This window comes from Rattus norvegicus, chromosome 7 (genome assembly GCF_036323735.1).
Source record: "Rattus norvegicus strain BN/NHsdMcwi chromosome 7, GRCr8, whole genome shotgun sequence".
Classification (NCBI taxonomy): Eukaryota; Metazoa; Chordata; class Mammalia; order Rodentia; family Muridae; genus Rattus; species Rattus norvegicus.
The window spans coordinates 55,045,580-55,067,442 of NC_086025.1; the positions used below are offsets into that span (position 1 = coordinate 55,045,580).

At 45.5% G+C, this 21,863-nt stretch overlaps 1 long non-coding RNA gene across 7 annotated transcripts; it reads right to left on the reverse strand.

The window, feature by feature from the left end:
* Positions 1 to 1,691: 1,691 nt before the first annotated feature.
* LOC102550217 (uncharacterized) lies at positions 1,692 to 12,799 on the reverse strand. Of its 7 annotated transcripts, none has more exons than XR_010053709.1 (6): positions 10,742 to 12,794; positions 5,823 to 7,248; positions 4,484 to 4,619; positions 3,171 to 3,359; positions 2,624 to 2,818; positions 1,692 to 2,201 (listed from the first exon to the last, which is right to left on the reverse strand). It is a non-coding gene; the product is annotated as an uncharacterized LOC102550217 (long non-coding RNA). The 7 variants fall into 7 exon arrangements; XR_010053710.1 differs by having other exon boundaries at positions 4,484 to 4,662; positions 6,448 to 6,604; positions 11,560 to 12,783; XR_010053707.1 differs by having other exon boundaries at positions 4,484 to 4,662; positions 5,823 to 6,604; positions 11,560 to 12,781.
* Between the last annotated feature and the right edge of the window lie 9,064 nt (positions 12,800 to 21,863).

Sequence of the window (21,863 nt, forward strand, 5' to 3'; positions counted from 1 at the left end):
CTCAGAAGTCAGGGTTTGAGGGACACCCTCAATATTGTGATTTTTCTCCCAACTGTATTTACTGACCGTAGACTTCTAGTGTCTGTAGAACTGAGTTAATGGCGCATATATATATATATATATATATATATATATATATATATATATATGTATATGTATATATATATATATTATCCAATGAGCAGACACAGGATATAGACACACAAAGGAGATTCACAGTGGGAAATGACCACTGGAAGAGCACATTTCACTGTGGGGATATGTGCCCCCCATGCCAGCCCACCCCACGGTTACATTGCCATAAACCTGATCACACATGACTGAGAAAGAGAAAGTGTAAAGCCCCAGGAGTTAATCTTTGTGGAGCAGAAATCCTAGGAGCACCTCAACAGAAGGCCCGTGTCACAGACGCAATGGCTGATCATGGAGATACCAAATCTTGGGGGGAACAGGCGGAGGATAGGATGCTGTGGACCAGAAAGAGTTCAGAATTCCTAGCTATTCCATTCTGAGACCGAGTGTGTAACTTCACTCAGAGCTGCTCCTGCTTCTCCCAGCCCACAATGAAACTCTTAAAAAATATAAAGTTATTTGATTAGAATGCTTGCTTTATTATTATGTATGCTCCCGAACTTACCTACACGGCCATGTGGATGTATAACAGTGACCTCATCAAAAAAAAAAAAACAAAAAAAAAAAACAAAAAAAAACCAAAAAACCCTCTGGACGTGACAACAATAACAGGATCACGTGGGCCTTTCTGGGCCTTCTTTTCCCTTCATTTGTTTCTCTGTTTTTAAAGATTTTGCTCTTTAGTTCTTCATGGGGGCGTACTGGTTTCACTAAGAAAGAAACTATTCTATCTTATGTTCACTGCGCCCATAAACAAAACTAGGTGTTTAGTCTCACTCCATGCAAGGAAAGTTGGGAGAGGGACCTGAAGAAAATAATTTAAAATGGCCAAAAGTAAACATTCCAAAGCTCACAAGAAGATTCCTTGTTTTTAATTGTATATTTTATTTATTTACATTTCAAATGTTATTCCCTTTCCCGATTTCCCCTCCGGAAACCCCCTATCCCATCCGCCCACCCCCACTTCTATGAGAGGCTGTGCCAGAGCATGACAAATACCGAGGCGGATGCTCACAGCCAACCTTTGGACTGAGCACCGGGTCCCCAGTGGAGGAGTTAAAGGATTGAAGGAGCTGAAGGGGTTTGCAACCCCATAGGATGGACAGCAAGATGATTCCTAAAGAGATCAGAACAACAGAAGCAAAGAGAAGCACAGAAAGAACCTTCCATGTACAGAGTAAAAGGTAGGCACAGTATGTGCTTGCTGACTTTAGAGAGGAGGGACTCTGGCAGAGGTGACAAAGGGTTCACCCTGGATGTCCACACCTACTGGGCTATGTCACCTGGGCCACCGCCCTTTGTCGGCGAAGCACAGTTGGTGTAATCATCTGCGCCAAACCAACTAATGACAAGTAGCATCAGACATCTGAGAAATAATTAACTGCTCACTCTTCATTTTTCAGCCTGCAATTAAACACGCGCGGATGTAATTACTCGTGAATGTAATTTTCCAGCAACAAATAATTGTGGCTAAAGAACTGTCTGCACTGTGAAAGGAGGTGTAATTGAACCCCCTTTAATAAGTCGCTGCTTAAGATGTAAGTCGGCATATAATTTGATTAGTGGAAAAACACCCATGACTTCTTTATTGCATTTTTATATTTTAACAACTGCTTTCCCTAGCCCATTTGTGGTCCTCGCTGCAGCAGCGTCAGCATAGTTATGCTCTTAATGAAGCCCCAAGCAATGCCAAATCACAGAGGAGACAGCTAGGAGTCCTCCTCAGGCCTCGTGCATACCTTACAGACAGCACAATAGAGTCGCAGATAAAAGGCCCAAACTTGGAAGGATGCAAATTACTGTCAATTACTGTGTTCTGCTTGAAAAATCAAGAGATAGAGAAACAGGAAGGGAGCCCAGCACCTGGCCCCAGAAGATACAGCTGGTCTCTCCCGGTTGATACTGTTGCATCTTCTGCATTCCGTCATCCTTTAAATATGTCTTCCTTTAACCCCGAGTGCTTGTGTCTTTCTGTTTGTGTATCTGTCTTGTCCCTGTCTTGTGGGCTGCCAGAGGAAAACATGACTTTTTGGATTGTTTCTTTTCTTTGAGAATTCCCGTCTCTGCAGCTAGGAAAAAAAAATCACTAAAATTAGTTTCAGTCAAACAAACAAACAATCAGAGTAACTAGCCAACAGAAGGACCTCTGGAAGAATTTGATTTCTTTCTTTTGTGTCAGGGTCTCTTCCTTTGGTGAGCTGGCCTCCTATCCACCACAGAGAAATGTTCTCCAGGTGAAAGGCTATAAAAGCTGATAGCCCTTCCATCGGACTGCCTAGGCTGGAATCTAGCTCTACTGCTTACGTAGAATAAATTAGTGTGTGTGTGTGTGTGTGTGTGTGTGTGTGTGTGTGTGTGTGTGTGTGTGTATGTGTCTGTCTGTCTGTCTGTCTGTCTGCAGGTGTACATATTTGAGCATGCATTTAGAGCAGAGACCACTTTTTGTGAGTGTTTTCCCCAGGAGTTGTCTAGTTCCATCCCTAAAGCTTACCAAGTAGGCCAAGTTGGCCAGTGCGCCTCAGGGATCCATGTGTCCCTGTCTCCCCAGCACTGGGATTACAAGCGTGAGCCACCGAGTCTGGCTTTTTCATCTAGGCATTGAGCCCAGGTTCTCAGATTGCAACCCGAACGTGTTGTTGACTGTGCTGTCTCCACAGCCCTACTCTTTGGGGCTTTGTTTTCTGACCTGTAAAACAGACACAATAGCAACACCTACCCATGATAGGACTGGCGTAAAATAAGAAGCAATGTAACATACGTAAGGAATTCACAGCATGCCTGGGACATAAAACGAGCTCAGGAAAGACGAGCTTTATTAATGCGGAAAGACAGGAGTGATATAGGCAACTGTAGGCATCTATCAGCCTGGCTTAGTGGCCCCTGAGATGCTTGGTCTTAAATGTCAACCTGCCATGAGCTAGAATCAGCTGTGAAGACAGTCTAAGTGAGGGATTCCCTACCTTGGTTGGGTTTGGCTTGTAGGGTTATCTGAGGGTGACTGGGTTGCCTTAAATGAATGGCGGGGGATGAAGACCTACCTCAGACGTGGGCAGCACCTGCTCAGGAGCAGGACAGTGACCTGCGTAAGAACAAAGGGAGCAAACTATCGGAGAGCAAGCAAACTGGCAGCACCAATACACTTGCCTCCTTGCTCTTGACTGAATGTCCTGAGACCGGCGGCTTGAGTTCTCACTGCGACCCCCTCCCCTCAATAAATGGGCTATGGCCTGTTGGGAACAAGGGAAAGAAACTTATTCTAAGTGTTACCATTCTGTTTTTAGACTCCGTTTAATCATAGGGAGAAATTAAATTCAAGATCCCAGGCCCCGGGGGAGCTGGGGACTTCCCTCTAGCTGAACAGCTTCTGGTATAAACAGTTGTCTGAGTCCAGACATCTCAGAGACAACTTCTCCATCTTGCTGGCAGGGTCAAACAAGTTCATGTTCCCAGACCAGGACTGAGCACCTACCCCACTTTTCCAAGTGTTTCCCTAATTGTCTGTTAACAACTAACAAATTTAAGAAATTACTGTTATCTAAGCCAAGGTGCGTAAGTTGAAAAAATATATAACCAATTGCCTTTTATGCCCTAATTAACTACATGCAGCTGGCCTGCTCTCCCTCCCCCCAACCCCCAGTCACTCTGAGCTCCAGACTTAATTGTCTAGGAGAATGAATTAAGGACCTTGAAGCCAGGTGCTGTGGATACCACCCAGTCTTCAATGGTTACTCCCTTACCTAACCCCTAATGTCAAATTACAATTGGATAACATTGTAGTCATCCCCTTTGCTTTGTGGTCCCATCTTTTAAAAACCTACAATCTCCCTTCAGGGACGAGGTTCAGATCCCGACTGGCCGTTTCCCCAAGTGCTCAACAAAATAAAGCTTTCACTGTTAAGCTTCTGTATCTGAAGTAAGTTTTCTTGGCTTCTACCCAGAGCCCGACATAGCCCAGAATGGTAAGGAAACAAAACCTTTCTCCCCTGTGTTGCTGTTCGTCAGGGCATTTGTCACAGCAATAGGAATGAATCTAGAACACGCCCTCAAAAGGCAAGCGGGTGGCTTTACATCCTGGCATGGCATGAGCCACTTAGTCTGGGGATTCCTTCTGGCTGGTCCTATTCCTATAGAAGCTTTCCATATCTGTAACTTTACATTTTTTTCAAACCTTATTTCTAATGATGGTTCTTTAATTTTTTTTTTTTTTCGGAGCTGAGGGCCTTGCACTTGCTAGGCAAGCGCTCTACCACTGAGCTAAATCCCCAACCCCTAAATGTTTTAACCTTTCTTCTAGTCTGCCACCCACCAGAAGTAATGGGAAAGAAAGGATATGTGGGGGAGGGGAGTAGACCTGTTTAGAAAGGTTCTTGGGAGCAGCTCATTCTGTGTTGTCTGGAAATTGGCAGTTCTGTTCACAGGTCAGCAGGCAGTGGCAGCTCCATTCTCTCACAGACACTCACGGATGCACCAGCAGTCAGTCCAGTTCTCTACGTCAGGATGGCAAATGGGAATCAGCAGCCAAGGCACTACCTAGCAGAGACAGCCAGGCCTCAGCCTCAGCTCGAGTCAGCAGAGGGACCAGGGGGGACGCCAGGGGAAGTTCTCGGCTGTGCCTCTCTCATCAAATCAAAGATCAGGGAAGATCAGGTTGCACCTCTAGCTCTATAAGCAAGTCACGCTAGCCTCTGTCACTGTCTGTGAAGTCCTATGTATACCTTCAAACATCACTTGTCCTCTACAGGTCTTGCCTCAGCACTGCATCTGTCTCAGCTGACATCACTCTGCCAATCAGCCTGACTGCAGAAGCAGCAAAAAAGCCACAGCACACCACCAGAAGCTTGTTGGTGCATTTCTCTAGGGAGTCCTGACAAATTCAGTTCTAACTACTCAATGCAAAGTAGACCAATATATGTGTGCCGTTAGCAAAAAGTCCTTCATTATATGTACTTTCACGTGCTTGCTTTAGCAGGATGTCCTCTCTCCTGTGTCTGTTTCAGCTAAATGTTCCTTCATGAGACTGCCTTAGCCTTTCACCTGTGTTCACTTCAGCTAACCATTCCTTCACGTGTTTACCCCAGCAAAACACCATCCAACCGACTTTCCAAAGAACCCTTAAGTTTCCACTTCACCTGTCTTTTCTCAGGTATCACTGCTGGTCTGGGAGGCAAGGACCAGTCTTAGCCTCCCTTACAAAGTGAGCAAAATCAGACTTACCAAACCTATACAGAGAAAAGGAGGATTGGTAAACCTTTTCTGTAAAGGTGCAAACAAAAAAACCTTCAGCCACTGTGGGTCAAATGGTGCCTGACACAGCTTCTCGACACTACCACTCTGGAGAGAAAGGAGCCATAGACAGCACAGAAACAAATACACCAGCTCAGAGAAAATAGTTTTTGAGCACAGAAGTCTGACTTCTGTAATTTTTGTCACATTTCAAAGAACACTGTTCTTTTGTTTGTTTTGGTTTTTCCAACCACTTAAAATATTATATCTATCTATCTATATCTATATATCTATATATCTATATACCTATAGATATATATGAAAAATTTTGTTGTTTGTTTGAGACAATGTCTCACTTGTAGCTCTGTCTGTCCTGGAACTGACTCTGTAGACCAGGCTGGCCTCGAACTCAGAGATCTGCTTGGCTCTGTCTTCTGAGTACCTGGAGGCACACACACAACCCTTACCTGTATTGGTGTTTGGGATGGTTTTTGTCTGCTCTCTTGCTGTGCTGAACATTGAACGCTGCATGTTTGTGCATGTTAGCCGAGAGCTCTACCACTGACTGAGCTACAACTTCCTGAAGAACTTTTCAAAAGCAGGCAGTGCAGTGGGCTGGATGTAGTTCTTGGGCTGCTGGTTGTTGATTCCGGATTGAGCCACTCTCCCAAAGCTGTAGGACTAGGCTCCAGGCCTAGGGGCCGAGAGACTGTGGGGTATGTACTTAAGCATTACTGTGTGAGCCTCTCATTGTGGAAAAATGCATCGCTGTTGATTTGAGTCAGGACTATAAAAATTAAGTCTTTGAAGTCAGCAGGAAAGCACTAACCACCCTTTCTGTGGAATGCTGGCTCCTCCCACAGTGATCCGGCCTGGCTATTCTGATGTCCCAGGAGAACAAACAGTCTTGCAAACAATTCTTGATCGCAGATGCACAAATAGGTTCTCTGTGGTTGAGACAAGACTTTCCTTGTTGTGTGTGGAAAGGCTAGTTTGTATCCATTTGCAAATTCATTCCAATATTCCTGACCAATACCCGTTCATTCTTCACCAAGTTATAAGTATGGTTCCCTTGGGGAACGCCCTTCATACCTGGTCAGTCTTCACTTTGAAGGATACTGGAGATTTTTCCCCTTTTGGAAGATCATCCTCTGGCAGTCTAGGCTCCTCAGTGGATTCAGCTGAGGGGGTCCAGCGGCAGATTCCATGCAGCCCACAGCCAGTGTGACCCAGCATCTGCTCACCCGCTCTGTTGGTAGATACACCGGGAAGGGACAGGGGTGTCACCCTCCTGTGCTTCTAACTTGAATGCTGCTTGGGTTTTATTTTTATTTGTTGATGACATAGTTTTACCTGTCAGAGCAGCTGTGGTTGGGAATTTGACGCTCTGATTTCTGTAAGTGGGTATTTGGATTAAAGAAATCTGTTTTTGAAGGGATTTCTTAGTGTTAGAAAGGTTTGTTTGTATGAATACTTGACTATTTTCAGTTGTATCACGGAAAGGGAGGGAGAGAAGAGATGAGAGGGAAAAGGGGAAAGAGGGGGAGAGAAAGAGAATGAGAGAGAGGGAAGGAGACAGACAGACAGACAGACAGACAGACAGACAGAACGATACTGCTGGATTTGAAGGAGACAGGGGAGAGGTTCACAAGCCAAGGAAACTTCAGAGCCCCTGGAGAGTGGACCCCCCTTAATTTGGGCCCTGAAGTTCTATTTCAGACTCCTGAACTCTAGAACTTTAAGGCGGTAAACATGTGCTACCTTAAGTCAGTCTGTGGAGCTTTGTCACAGTAACAACAGGAGACAATGGCCAATTATCAACAGTCAGCACGCCCTTTCTTCTGGATAGTATTGGATTAGGTTGTACAACAGCCAAGGTCTGGAAGCCAATACCTGAGAAGGATGTTTATTCAATTGGGTCTTGCAAGCACTTTGAAAAAGCTAATAATCACAACCGAGAAAAGCCATCCGAGGCTCTGGGCTAAAAGAAGCCAGCCTCCAGGTTCACAGGCAGTGTCTACATCTGCGGGCACTGCAGGGAAACCTGGTGGAGGTTTTTGGGCTCAGTTCCCCAGCTGTACTCTGGATAAAACTGGCAAAGCAAATGCGTCATGGACTTCACAGCACACACAGTGCTCAACCCGTGTGATCAGGCCAGACTCCAAGAACTGGGCATATTTTGGTGAACATGAATAACCTATCTTTGAGATTTCTTTTATAGTAAATATAGAGGCAAGTATAAATAAATGTTTAGACTGTAAAATAAACCAAAAAGAGCTGGTGACAGGCTCAATGGGTAAAAGTACTTGCCACACAGGTCTGATGAGGTATTTGGGCGCCAGAAGCCATGTTAGAAAGAAAAGGCCAATTCTCTGATCTACAAGGGTTACATACATCTGAGATACACTCTCTCTCTCTCTCTCTCTCTCTCTCTCTCTCTCTCTCTCTCTCACACACACACACACACACACAGACACAGACACACAGAATAAAATCTTTTAACTAAAGAATGGCTGGCAATTCTTTTAGCACAGCACTCAAGCCATCAGAAATTATCTGATTTATAGGGAATACCCTGTGTTTTCACTAGTCTCTTATGACTCTGTAAGTTATGGAAAAATTTTAAAGGCACACATAATTTTTCACCATTAATATGCAAATAAATTTTACCCAATGACAGGAAATCAAAATCCAGCTTTGTATCTGCCTGAAAATTAATTTCAACATTTCTGATCTGCTATGCAAATTATTTTTATTTAAAGATTTATTTTTTTATTTTCGGTGTCTGGAATTTTTCCCCAGTGTTGTTTATACACCACATGTGTGCAGTACCTGAGGCAGCCAGAAGAGGGAGATAGATCCCCTAGAACTGGAGTTCTAGCCGATTGTGAGCTTCTGTGTGGGTTCTGAGAACCCTGACCTCTGCAAGAACAGCAAGTGCTATACACCATTGATCCGTCTCTCCAGCCTGCTGTGCACTCGTCCCAAAACAGTTATCATTCTAATTCATTAGATGGATTAGGAGAGCCTTTAATGTTCATAGTGCATCTGAATGATGGCCATAATTTTACCTTTTTTGAAAACTACCTTTGAATTAAGACTTAGGTAATAGCATTAATATTTTACATACACTTTTTAAAGGAAGTTCTAATTTTACAGGTGTCTTATGATTAAAACCTCTATTTATTAAAGGCATACTTCATTTATTTTAAAAAGTAAGTCTCTCTAATTTCACCTATTTGCTCGGTTTTTATTCTTACTCTAAGCTAAATAAAGTAATCCCAAGGCTGGGTCTTTTTCAATGGGGTTATCTGGGTGTGTTGTTCCTAAATAAATTTGGCTTCGGTTTCTACTACTGTACTCTCACATCCTGCGGGCTGCTGCAGGCACGGATACCCGATGTTTGGGGAGCGAGTCCCCATACCATACAAGCAAGCCATTCTGCCCAAGACAGCGGCTGGATGTCATTAAATCCGGCCAATTCTGAGGCTATGTGCCTGGTGTCCATCCTGTGGGCAAGCCTCCACAGGAACGTCAGCCCTGCTTCAGACCCTCATCATAACTCTTCTCAGGTTCAGCTAACGTCTCCAGTGGCTCCTAGAATGCAGAGAAGCACCTGTATTTACTGTATTTACTGTTTATTATGAAGGACACGAATAACGGGGTGGACAGATGTGTGACTATGGCACGACAGGTATGGGCTGCCCATACCCCCTTTGCCCTCTGACCCTCCAGGAAGCTCCACATGTTCAAGACCATCTTGACATTCTCCAGACTCTCCTTCGGGGCTTTACTGGAGACACCATTACACGAGCACCTTGCAGATGGGATGGACACAAAAGGCCCATTCTGAAGCTACCAAACTGAGTGGGAAACACGGGGAAGCCTGTCTGTCTGTCTGTCTGGATTCTTGGCTCCACTGTGCTGCTGCCTCATCCCAGGTATCCCTTCTGCAGTGGAGGTTCTATGACCTACTGCCAGGCAAGATAGTGTCTTTATGCCAACACCAAGGCAGAGAGGAGGAGGAGGAGGATTTGGGTTTCTACAATCCACCTCAAAGCCTAGTCACCTAGTCCATCTGCTTCTTTCTGGCTGCTCCACTGCTTTCAGAAAGGAATGCTTGCTTGTTTATTCATTCATTTGTCAGAACTGAGTGGAAAATTAGGAAGACTCCCCACCCCCACCCCCACCTCACCCCACCCCCATCACTCTTCAAACACACCTCGTGTATGCTCCCGTTGGCCATGACTGTCTTAGTCTTAAGAGCTCTAGACACAATCATTATTAGGTCGACGATTAAAACAACAAAACAAAGGGAAGCTAGGGCGGCCAGCAATTCAATGGTCTGCTGCACGCTGCGCCATGTTCCTGCTTCTTCGACTGTTTTTGCTGTTTGGTTGTTTGGTTGTTTGGTGGGATGGTTGGTTGGTTGGTGGGTGGGTTGGTGGGTTGGTTGGTTGGTTGTTTGGTGGGATGGTTGGTTGGTGGGTGGGTTGGTTGGTTGGTGGGTGGGTTGGTGGGTTGGTTGGTGGGTTGGTTGGTGGGTTGGTGGGTTGGTTGGTTGTTGGTTGGTTGGTTGGTTGGTGTGTTGGTTGGTGGGTTGGGGGTTGGTTGGTTGGTTGATTGGTTGGTTGGTTAGTTGGTTGTTTGGTTGTTTGGTTGTTTGGTGGGTTAGTTGGTTGGTTGGTAGGATGGTAGGTGGGTTGGTTGGTTGATTGGGGACTGGGTCTCTCCCTCCCTCTCTCTCTCTCTCTCTCTCTCTCTCTCTATATATATATATATATATATATATATATATATATATATATATATATATATATATATATCCCTGACTGTTCTGGAACTTGATATGCACAACATAGTGTCCTTGAACTCACAAGAGATCCACCTGCCTCTGCCTCCCAACTTCCTGGATTGACGCCATGCACCACCTGGTTCATATCCAGGAGGTTCCTAATTCTTGCCCTGTCTATGCCTGAATGAGAGGCTTGGGTCAGCTGTCCCAGCGCCCACTCAGGTCTGATGGAGTCTTTATCTTTCCAGGTTCTGCCTCCAGCCACGGGGCAACTTTAAAAAGGAGGCCCTTCCTTACTCCTCAGTCCGTTGACTTCAAATGCACTACACAGGTTTCTAGATGTTCGAAACAGCCACATGCTCTGCCCGTGTAGGCTTTTATCTGGCTCTTCATACAGCCAACAGTAGTGACTGTGGAAGTCTCTTGGGCCAGCGGTCCTCATCCCTAGGAACTTGGCAGAAACATAAGATTCCCAAGCTCTTCCTCAACCCTGAACCTGCTGGATTGGAAACTGGGGGTGGGGCTTCCATGATCTCTCAGGTTAACTCTAATGCCCAGTGAAGTTTGAGACTACTGGCTTGTAGCACGCACCTGCATTAGAGGACAGGAGACTTAACCTGATCCACTGTCCAGTCCTGGGCTGGTTGGTATCTTAGCATCTGGTTGCAAAGGTCATCATGTGGTCATCGGTCACTCAGTTACTTCTGCTTACAGATTTTCCACTTTTTCATTTCAGCCCCATGACTGGACAACCCCCCAATTCTTTCTGGTCTAGGGAGGGTCTCACCCCTCTCAGAATGTATAGATGTTGTCCAAACTGAGTGGAAGAAAGTTATAAGCTAGGTCTTCAGGTCTACAAAGATATTGTCCCCAACTACAGACTCCCTTTCCTGAATCCCACAAACTAAGGCTTTAAAAAGGACAACCCCTGCCCCTCCCAAGGCCAGCTGTCTGTTGTAATCCCAGAACTCAGGAGGTAGAGACAGGGGCATCAGAAGTTCAAGGCCGGCCTTGGTTATATAGCAAAGGCCAGCATGGACTATGTGAGGTTTCTGTCTCCAAAGAGTTCAGAGTTTTTCTTTATAGACTTAGCAGCATCAGAACCAACTGTTGATATCAGGAACCGCTTTCGCCTCTGAATCCGGCAGTGACGTCACCAACAGACAAGATTCGGCAGTGACGTCACCAACAGGCAACAGGGACGTGTGCATCTGTTGCCATGGCAACGACCATACATTCCCAGCATTCATTTGGTTTATCTCCCACCTTTACCTGCGTGCGGTCACGTCTCAGTTTAAATAAAAAGCAGACCTTTCCTGACTTTCCCCCTTCTTCTTCCTCCCTCTCTTTCCCCCTTTTGTCTCTGTCACCCCAATAAACCTCTCCTACGTGGAAGTGCATTGGCCTACCGTGGTCTGTCCCGATGGACACGTCGACTCTATCAACACCACCAACTGGAATGTGTTCTTTAACCATTTCTGGGTTCCTCACAGGGTGTAAAAGTAGTTCTGAATTGGGGGAATCAGCTGCTTCTTTTCCACCCACATCGTGGGACAAGATCCTTTCTGTAATGTGGGACCTACATTCAGACAACGTCAGCCAAAAATTTCTTTATGGCCAACGCTTACGGATAAGCAGGAAACAGTAATGGGTAAATTTTAGCCCTTGGCTTTAGGGATGGAGGTTCTTGTTCCTGTGGCTCACTTGAGGAGAAGAAATTCTGGTCCTTTTGGTCCTTGTCTCAGAGAAGAACGAGGGTGAAATCAGGAGGCCCTTCCTCTGAGGTATCCTTTTCTGAGCTCCAGCGGATGCTCTTCTACAGAGTGGAGAGGTCAACAGAGCATCTCTTCACAGTCACCAAGAACCGAGCCAGGTAAGCAGTGCGGCCTCTGCACTGTCTGGCCTGACACTGGCTCTCCAGCCATCCTGCCTTGGATGTCCCCAGAGGTCTCCTCAGCCCTTGCTACCCATCTCTCCTGGACGGATGGACTTCCAGGTACACCAGGCTGCCTGTGGCTTCCGGTCATGTGACCATGCTTGAGCTGCCAATGTATCAGTGGGTCGTAATCTACATCATCTGTACTCCAATCCCCGATGGCACCAACTTTATTGAGTGAGGGATTTAAGGGACTCACCCATTTTCTGTTTCTAGCTTACTTAGAAAAGAACTAAACAGCCTAAAAGAAGCAGAAATTAAATTGGAGTGATTGGATGTATAGTGTTGTGGAATTAGAGTTTTCAACATCTACCCCTAAAAGTAGTGCTGAATCAATCACACTGAGGCAATATTTGAATTATTAATCCCACTCTCCAAGACCAATTTAAAGATCAAAAAGGCACATGTCTTTTAAATACTCCAAGGACCGTGACTTCTGAGACCCTGCACCTCCTGGCTACCTCCTCAGGTGTGTTAATCATTCAAGAAAAAAAAAAAGTTTTGGGCACCTGTTGAAAGAAAAGGGATTTCTTTTCCTCGATCTCAGAGGCCCAGGCTGCCATCTCTATAAAGGAAGCCTGATCAACGAGAGGAAAGCAAGACCAATTTACTTATGTAAAAGATTACGTTATGACACTAGTGCCTTGAGCTAGCATTCTGTGTGACCTCACAGGGGTCAGACAGCAATGTGCTTGACTTAAGATGCCCTGTGGTAACTTAGGTTGTGACACCCTAGAGGACCTCGATGCAACGTCTGGGAACTAATGTCCTGGGGAACGTCATTGCTTTTACATGGTTTTCTTAAAAATTTTTTTATTTAAATATTTATTTGTTGGCCAGAATAGCTTTACTAGTGGATAACACTCATTGTATGATAAAACTCCAAAAAGAAAGTGGAAATTATGAAAACAAAGACAGAAATACTGAAATATGAGAGGAAGAAGGATCAACCGTCTTCCTTCCTGGATTATCGCCTGCCGCACTAAAGTTTGTCAGAAAAGACATTTTGCTTTTTGAGTTATGGCCACGTACTATTGTTTTGCTTTGAGCGATGGCGTTTGGATATAGTGGCACAGCAAGGAATTAATGAAACTCACTCCCAGGGCAAAAACGTAGATGTTTCTCCTCCCTCTTCCCTCCCCCTCCTCCTCCTCTTCCTCCCCCCCCCCCCTTTTTTCTTCCCTTTGAACACAGGAAAGTGAGGACGGAGAAAAAGAGGCAGAGACTGTCCTAGCCTCCCATAACACAGCTATTTTTAAATATAATTACACATTTGGCAGATGTCTCTATTCTACTGCCTGGAGGCAGTCGCGTTTGCATAAAACACTTCAACGCAGGATGTAAAAGAAGCACAAGGCTGGTCAGAGCGTGGGCTAGAAAGGACCAAAGCGTCTTTGGACTTACACTCCGGAGCCTTTCTTCCACCTCGCTCTGCGGGTGGATTGGCAGGGTGGGGTTATGTGTCTCTGCAGCTCTCCTTTCTCCATTAACCACCGTAGTTTTCCCGTTTCTGGGTCCCAGGGTAAAGCCAGCCTCCCACCAGGACGGGTTTGCTCCGTGCCTAGAGACTACCAGATGTGCAGTCATTCAGGAAGGAGGGGGGAGAGGAAGGGAGGCAATTGTTGTTCACCCAGCAGGAACCTGGGCACCTTGGGCTCTCCTGGAGGGTTCCCTAAAGCTCGGAGTCAGAACCAAAGTGGGTTATGAAATCTGTGGCGGAGCGGTTGCAGAACCAGAGGTGGACTTTCACATTTGCTTTCAGATTCCTGAACTCAAGTTTCCTTCTACTGAAATCTGAGCTGGTGGTAAAAGGCATAAAAGTGGCTGCATTAGGAGCTGGCTCACAACCAGCTCTTTCTCTAAGAACAGCAGGAAAGGTTTCCACTCAGCTCACAAAGCCGCTGTGCGAACATTTCTTTTTTCTTTTTTTTTTTTTTTTTTTTTTTTCGGAGCTGGGGACCGAACCCAGGGCCTTGCGCTTGCTAGGCAAGCGCTCTACCACTGAGCTAAATCCGAAACCCCTGTGCGAACATTTCAAGCAGCTGGGTTTGGTGGCGGCAGTAGACAGTAGATAGACGTTTGGCGCTTAGCGCTGGTTCGTTTCTGGAGCTCAGTTAAGCAATCTAGGCTTGCTTGCTAGTAAGCCGCGTTGACTAGGGAAGCAGGCTCAAAGACAACCAATTAGTGAAAAGAACCAGGCTGCCCACCGACTGAGGTGAAAGTCTTTAACAAACCGCCTAAAAGCGGGTGGAGGTGGAGCCATGGTATTTTAAGTTAGGAATTAGTTCTTTGGTGCTTAAACACTTGCCTGAAAGAGCTCTTATGTTGGCTGAAATTCATCATGGCAATGGTTTTGGGTTAATGGTGTTTGCAAGGTTCAAGTCGGCTGTGGGGAAGATACAAGTCTCTTGCACCATCATTAAAGAACGAATGAGAGTCCTGACATTTAGAACTGAACGCTAAACCAGGAAGGAGGTGCATCCTTTGAGCTTTCCCCTGAGGTCCCCAGGCAGGACTTCAGCCTTCCGGGAATGAGTAATTCAGGGCAATTGCCAAAGGTATAGAAATGAAACCCCCATGCAAAGCTTCCCCTTTTACTTTAGAAACTGATGATCCCATAGTAAAACCCAGGTTTTCCAATAGGCGAGGGAAAAAAAATCATGCGCCCTTAACTGTTAAATTAGTCCAGCAACGCAAGGCCCTGGGTTCGGTCCCCAGCTCCGAAAAAAAAAAAAATTAGTCCAGCAATGGGCTGGCAGGAGAGCCCATAAATAACTACTGGATGAGAAAGGATGGAGAGGCAGACTCACAGCAGGCATCAGGCAGAATCTAATTCAAACTTCTGCTGTTAGGAACGGCAGAAACGGAAAAATACAGGTTCTGTGGTTTCAGACTCTACCACTGAGGAAAATATAAGGAAGGACACACAGAACTCTTCTTACCTGGCACAGCAACCTGACAGCCTTTGGAGAGTTGGTAGAGGAAGGCAGGGACAGGAGGCATTTCTTTTGGGGCCACAAGAACAGCAACCCAGACATGAGAACAGTAGGAAGGTCCAGTGGTAGAATCCTCAGATATGGACCCTCATGAGCAGATGTTATTAAAAGCTATTAACACATTCTTTTCCTCCTTCCAGCCTCGAACCTCTGATGCTCTGCACAGGGCTAGCTACTTCTTTTCATGTATTACCACAACCCGTGGATTTATTCCAGCTGCCAGTCTCCTGCTGCCGAATTACTCTGCTCAAATGCCTTTGTAACATTTACTACTTTAGAAGATGGAAATCTGGGTTCTTAAATACAGCAGCTGCTGTTTCATCTAAAACGATCATAACCTGGGGGGCTGGAGTCCCAGAGTTCTTTGGCTTCTGAGTTCTTTGTCTTTTGAACTTGAATAAATGTTACGGAAAATGTGAAGATGAATCTTTTTAGAGAGGAGTATGTTATGGGTGTGTATACGGAGGCTTAAGAAGTAGGGAAAGGGGGTTGGGGATTTAGCTCAGTGGTAGAGCGCTTGCCTAGGAAGCGCAAGGCCCTGGGTTCGGTCCCCAGCTCCTAAAAAAAGAACCAAAAAAAACAAAACAAAACAAAACAAAACAAAACAAAACAAAACAAAACAAAAGAGAAGTAGGGAGAGAACAGAACTCCTGCATAGCAAGAGCAGGTGCCGAGAAAATGGTGAACCACAGGCATCCAGCCCATCTACCAGTGGTATACAGATGTATATGCAGGCAAAATACCCATATACACAAAATAAACCTTTTGAAAACTTTAAATTCAGAATTCAGTATAGTAAATGACAAGTAGTTATGTGACATTTACATTGTCAGTGTGTGTCCCAAGTAATCTAGAAACGATTTAAAGCACATGGTGAGGCAGAGCACTTAGGAGATGGAGTGGAGCCAAGAGGATAAGAGGTCAAAGCTATCTTTACCTTCCTGGTAAGTCTGTAGCCATCTGGGGCTACAAGGCTACAGAGACACTGTAAAATTATTATTATTATTATTATTATTATTATTATTATTATATTACATGCATTGTAATATATTATTTTTATTATATCTATATTGTTCATTAATAATTACTAGTCCATAATATATTGTGATATTATTGATATTATATTAATGTAATTTCATATTAACATGTTATATATAGTATATTATGGTAATAAAGTATATGGGAAGATTGTGTAGTCTGAAAGTGGTCATGTGATATACAAACATGAACATCTACATAAAAGATTTTAGGTATCTAGTCTCTCCCCCTGAGGATCCCAAGGGAAGACTCTTCATTGGCTGATGCTGAATTAATAAGGCGAAAGGCTATAGGTGTAAATGTGAGAGCTGTAGAAGGAAGGGAAAAGAAAACAGGAGAAGGATCGCCCAGATCATCTGTCACATGACCATGCACCTCCTCTGGCTCTGAAAACAGCTCAGTCAACATGGCATGTGCTCCCTGCAAAGGCTTCACAAAGCCACCGGGAACAACATCAATCTTGTGAGAGAGTCAGAGGGAGGCAAAAGAAGGCTTAGCCTGCATCTTAAGCTGCAAACACCCTAAAAAACACCCCATCTCAACTTCACTGGCTCTGGGTCACCATAGAACATCACTTACCACGCTCTTCTCCACATCCCCGCGCCACCAATAGTCCTTTCCTCAACTGCAAACCATCTCTGTCGTAACTCCTCCCACTTCCTGTAACCGCGCGTTATTTCTACTGTTGTGAAGATTTTCCCATACAAACATGCGGGAAAAGCACCCATACACAGCGAAATAAATCAGAACGAATTTCAGTTGCTTCAGGGAACAGATGATCCCTGGTTGCTGGGCCCCTCTCCTTATGGGGCAGCAGTTGATGTACCAACCAGACCAAGCAGTTTGTTTCTGGTGCCAGAATGCTACAATGTGACCACATGTAGCTTCCTCAACTCTTCTAGCCTCACCTCTTTTGTCTATACAATGAAGCGCAGTTCCTGAGTCATAAAGACAGTATCTTGGATAATAAAAATAGTGAACGTTTTATGCACCCAGGGAGGGTCATGTCAGACATTCATGGCGAGGACTTTCCTGATCCCAGGGCCTAGCACTAAAGGATTTCAATAGTCATTACTAAGTCATTCCCAATCTCAAACGTTACACACATCTGAAGGTTCACTAAATTCCAAACACCCACATGAAAGCAGCATTTTAATGGCTACTGTGTTCTTGGTACTTTAAAAATAAGGGAAGAGGAAATACTGCCTTATAAACATCAACCAAGAGCCTCGGTGGGCCAGGTCGTTGAGGGTCATATTTATTCTGCAAATAACTTATAGATTTATGGAATGTCCTTGCTTCTGCAGATGAGGACTTACATAGCTCACTGAAAAGGAACATTTTTGGGTTACACCCAGACCTGTGCCACCTGGGAGCCCATTCTCTTCTATGAATTGCAGGACCCCAAAAATACAATACATGTCTGCAACTGACCAAGTCTTAAATTCTAAAGAAAAGGCAAGGATAAGAAGGTGTCTGTCTTAGTTAGGGTTTGTATTCCTGCACAAAACATCATGACCAAGAAGTAAGGAGGAAAGGGTTTACTCAGCTTACACTTCCACATTGCTGTTCATCACCAAAGGAAGTCAGGACAGGAACTCAAGCAGGTCAGGAAGCAGGAGCTGATGCAGAGGCCATGGAGGGATGTTACTTACTGGCTTGCTTCTCCTGGCTTGCTCAGCTTGCTCTCTTATAGAACCCAAGACCACCAGCCCAGGGATGGCACCACCCACAATGGGCTGGGTTCTCCCCCCTTGATCACTAATTGAGAAAATGCCTTACACCTGGGTCTCATGGAGGCATTTCCTCAAGGGAAGCTCCTTTCTCTGTGATAACTCCAGCTTTTGTCAAGTTGACACACAAAACCAGCCAGTACAGTGTCTTAGTTAGGGTTTCCATTGCTGTGAAAAGACACCACGACCAAGGCAACTCTTTTTTTTTTTTTTTTGGTTCTTTTTTTCGGAGCTGGGGACCGAACCCAGAGCCTTGTGCTTCCTAGGCAAGCGCTCTACAACTGAGCTAAATCCCCAAACCCCGCAACTCTTTTATTTTAAGGTTTATTTATTTTTGTATATGAGCACACTGTCTCTGTCTTCAGACACACCAGAAGAGGGCACCAGATCCCATTACAGATGGTTGTGAGCCACCATGTGGTTGCTGGGAATTGAACTCAGGACCTCTGGAAGAGCAGTCAGTGTTCTTAACCACTGAGCCATCTCTCCAGCCCAAAGGCAACTCTTATAAAGAGAAACATTAAATTGGGGCTGGCTTATAGTTTCAGAGGTGCAGTTCATTATCATAGTGGGAAGCATGGCAGTGTGCAGGCAGACACGGTGCTGGAGAAGGAGTTGAGAATTCTGCATCGTGATCTGAAGGCAGCCAGCAGACTCTCTTCTGTAGCCAGGAGGAGACTCTTCTGCACTGGGTAGAGTTTGAGCACAAGATCTCAAAGCCCACCCCCACAGTGATGAACTTCCTCCAACAAGGCCACACCCACTCTCACAAGACCACACCTCCCAATTGTGCCACTTCCCGTGGGCCAAACATATTCAAACCACCACAAAGGGTTAGATGAATAGAAAGTGAAGGGGAGAGAATGGGGTAGGATCAATGTGGAGGAGGGCATTTTGGTTGCTTTTCTCATTTGCTGTCAGGGTATAACCAACAGAAGTGACATAGGGAAAAACAATGTATCTGGTTCACAGTCAATTGAGGGCAGCTGGAGAGGCTGATTTGCATTGGAATGTGACCACTGCTCACTTACTTTATGACTCGCCAGGAATCAGAATTAGAGCAGGCAAGTTATAACCCCCCAGGCTGGCATGCCCTAGCCCTCGTCCCCTACATCAGCACCTATTTCCCAAAGGTTCTGCCACTTTCTCAATTTCCAGTTGGAGGCCAAAGGTTCAAACAAATGAGCCGTGGGAGATATTTTACATTCGAATCATAGTGGAAGAGAAAAGCAACCACCAGGGGAAAAAACTGGGAGAGCTGGCCTCTTCATGACAGGGGCTAGTGGAGGGTCAGCACTCTGGGCTTCTCCTTGCCTTCACACCGAGAGGAAATGTACCATTTCTATGGCTTCCTGACAACCCCATCCAACAGCAGCTGATGTCTCCCTCTCCTTTGAAAAGTTTAAACCCAAGTACCAGACCCTTCTGTGTTAATCTAAGTCCTAGTCTGGTGAGAAGCTCAATCCGTAAAGTTCCTGTTGGACAAGCACAAGGATCTAAGTTCGGTTTTCCAGCACACATGTAAAAGCCATGTAGAGTAGCATGCTTTGTAGCCCATTGCTAGTGAGCACAGCAATCTCTAGAGCTCATTGGCGAAGTTGGCTTAGACTGGCGAGGACTGAGTTCAGTGGGAGACCCTGTCTCAAAATATAAGTTGAACAGTGATAGAGTTGTCCAATATTGACTTCTGACCTCCACATGCATGTACATGTATGTGTACATGCATGCACATCTCCACACTTCCACATACACACAGCACACACATAAATGCACATACATGCACACAAAATCCAACTCCCTGTTCAATTAGCAGTGTCAGGTAAGCTACTCTCACTCCCACTGTCACATTAAAGTAACTACTGTGTGCATTTTAGCTTGTTCTTCCACAGGGTGGTGGTCACACATGATGACATTACTAAGTGTCATGAAATGTTTCTGAGAAGAAACTCAAGTGGCTCCACAGAGCTGGGAGTCACGGACACAGGCTGGTTACTAGGAAAGGGACAGTTACCTAAAAGATTCTTCTACAGGAGAGTCTTGTTGGTCCTGTGGGGGTGGGGTGTGTCACCTCGTCAGAGAGTCTGGAAGAGGTTGCTTTTAGACTAGGGCATAACAACTCTGCAAGAAGTTTAGGGGCTGGGAGAGATGCTTGTTTTGCTCTGGACCCTTGGCCTGTCTCAGTGTTGTAGAGTTGACTGGACCATTTCTGTGAAGGAGGGAGTAGGGCCTTTCTTCATATTCAGGGAGATAATCTGCAGGGAGGTAAGGGGTGGTCCAAGGAAAGGGCCTGGTCCTGACTCGTTCTCTGTGCTCCTTGTCCTTTCTTCATCTGCACAGCCTTAGACTGAATCAGGGAGGGGTCCATATCGAAATGTGGGTCAGAATAAAACAGGGGATGCTAGGTCCCCTGCCTTGGGGTCGGCCGACAGGTACCAGAGGAGAGAAAGCTGGACAGCAACTGAAGCCTTACCTTCTTGTCCCTAAGTAAAATGCTCAACAATTCTGCTCCATCTCACTACTCCATTTGTTACAGGAGATGAACAATGCCTACCTCGCTGGTGTCATAAGAACTAGAGAAAATACATACAAAGAGACCAGAATTGGTACACACCAGGGATTATCCAATTCATTCCATGTTGTAATGAACTACCTGTCAAGCCCCTGGCAGACCCAGAATTTATCCTGCTTACACGAAATGCAGGGATGGGAGATGGGGGAGAGACTGATGAATGGCCAAGCAAAAATCAGCCCAACTAGAAACCCATCCCATGGACAATCCACTTACGCTAATGATACTCTGTTATTTTTGCAGACAGGAGTCTAGCATGGCTGTCCTCTGAGAGGTTCCACCCAGCAGCTGACTCAGACAGATGCAGACAGCCACAGACAGAAATTGGATGGAGCTTGGGGACTCTTACAGAAGAGTAGGAAGAAAGATTTCAGACTCCAAAGGGGATAGAAACTCCACAGTGTCAAACAGGGTTAAATGCCCTAGACCCTTGGGGCTCTCAGAGTCTGAACCACCAACCAGAGAGCATACACAGGCTGGACCTAGGCCCCACAAACATATGTAGCAGATGTGCAGCTCTGTCTTCACGTAGATTCCAAACAACTGGAATGGGAGCGATTCCTAAAGCTGCTGCCCGTCTGTGGAATCGGTCCCCCTAACAGCTGTCTGTCTGATCTCAGTGGGAAAAGAGAGGGAGACTCCAGGGGCGGGGGAGGTGCCTCTACTCTCTTAGAAGAGAAGGGGGTGTATAGGTCCAAGAGCGTGGAAAACGATCCAAATGTAAAGTAAATAAATTTAAAAAAATAAGAATATAGCAATAAATACGGTCTGGGAAGTTCAGGTTCTACTGGGGACAGGTTATACACAGATAAGCGTGATGTCATAGCTGAGATGGAGATCTTAGGAATTCACTGAAGATGCTCTCAGGAAAAATCTGCAAAGTGAGGTAAGCAGGATGGGAAGCTGAGAAGCCAACCCAGAGTGTCCTCAGAGTAAATCTAGCCACGGCCTGGCCCACGAGGCTCTGGAACAGACACTGCACAGTCAGCGTTGTGCTGGAAGGCCAGAGACTGAAACATTGTTCCGGCTCCTGGGGGTGATTGACAGCACCAGGGTGTGGAAGCTGCCATCGAGGAGGAAGACTCCTCAGTCCAGGGTGTGAGGGCTGAAGGATGCATATAGGAGGTATTCACTCCAGTGCTGCCCTGAAGTGAAGAATGGCGCCTGCTCTCTGTGCTCCACAGGGGGAAAGGCCGAGACAGGGCACGCTGGAGAAGGAGTACTCAACCTCGGAAGACTGCACCACCATCACTTCCGGTGGGGAGGCCTGAAACAGGCCCAGTTCATGCGCTGTTGAGTCGAAGCTCACAACTGGGGGAGGGGGTTTCTAAGTTAAAAAAAAAATGAAACCATGAATACAGAACTAGTTTAAAAATGAAAATATATTCGAGATGAGAAGTAATTTTTAAAAAATTGCCCAAGCATCATGTGATCTTTGGCT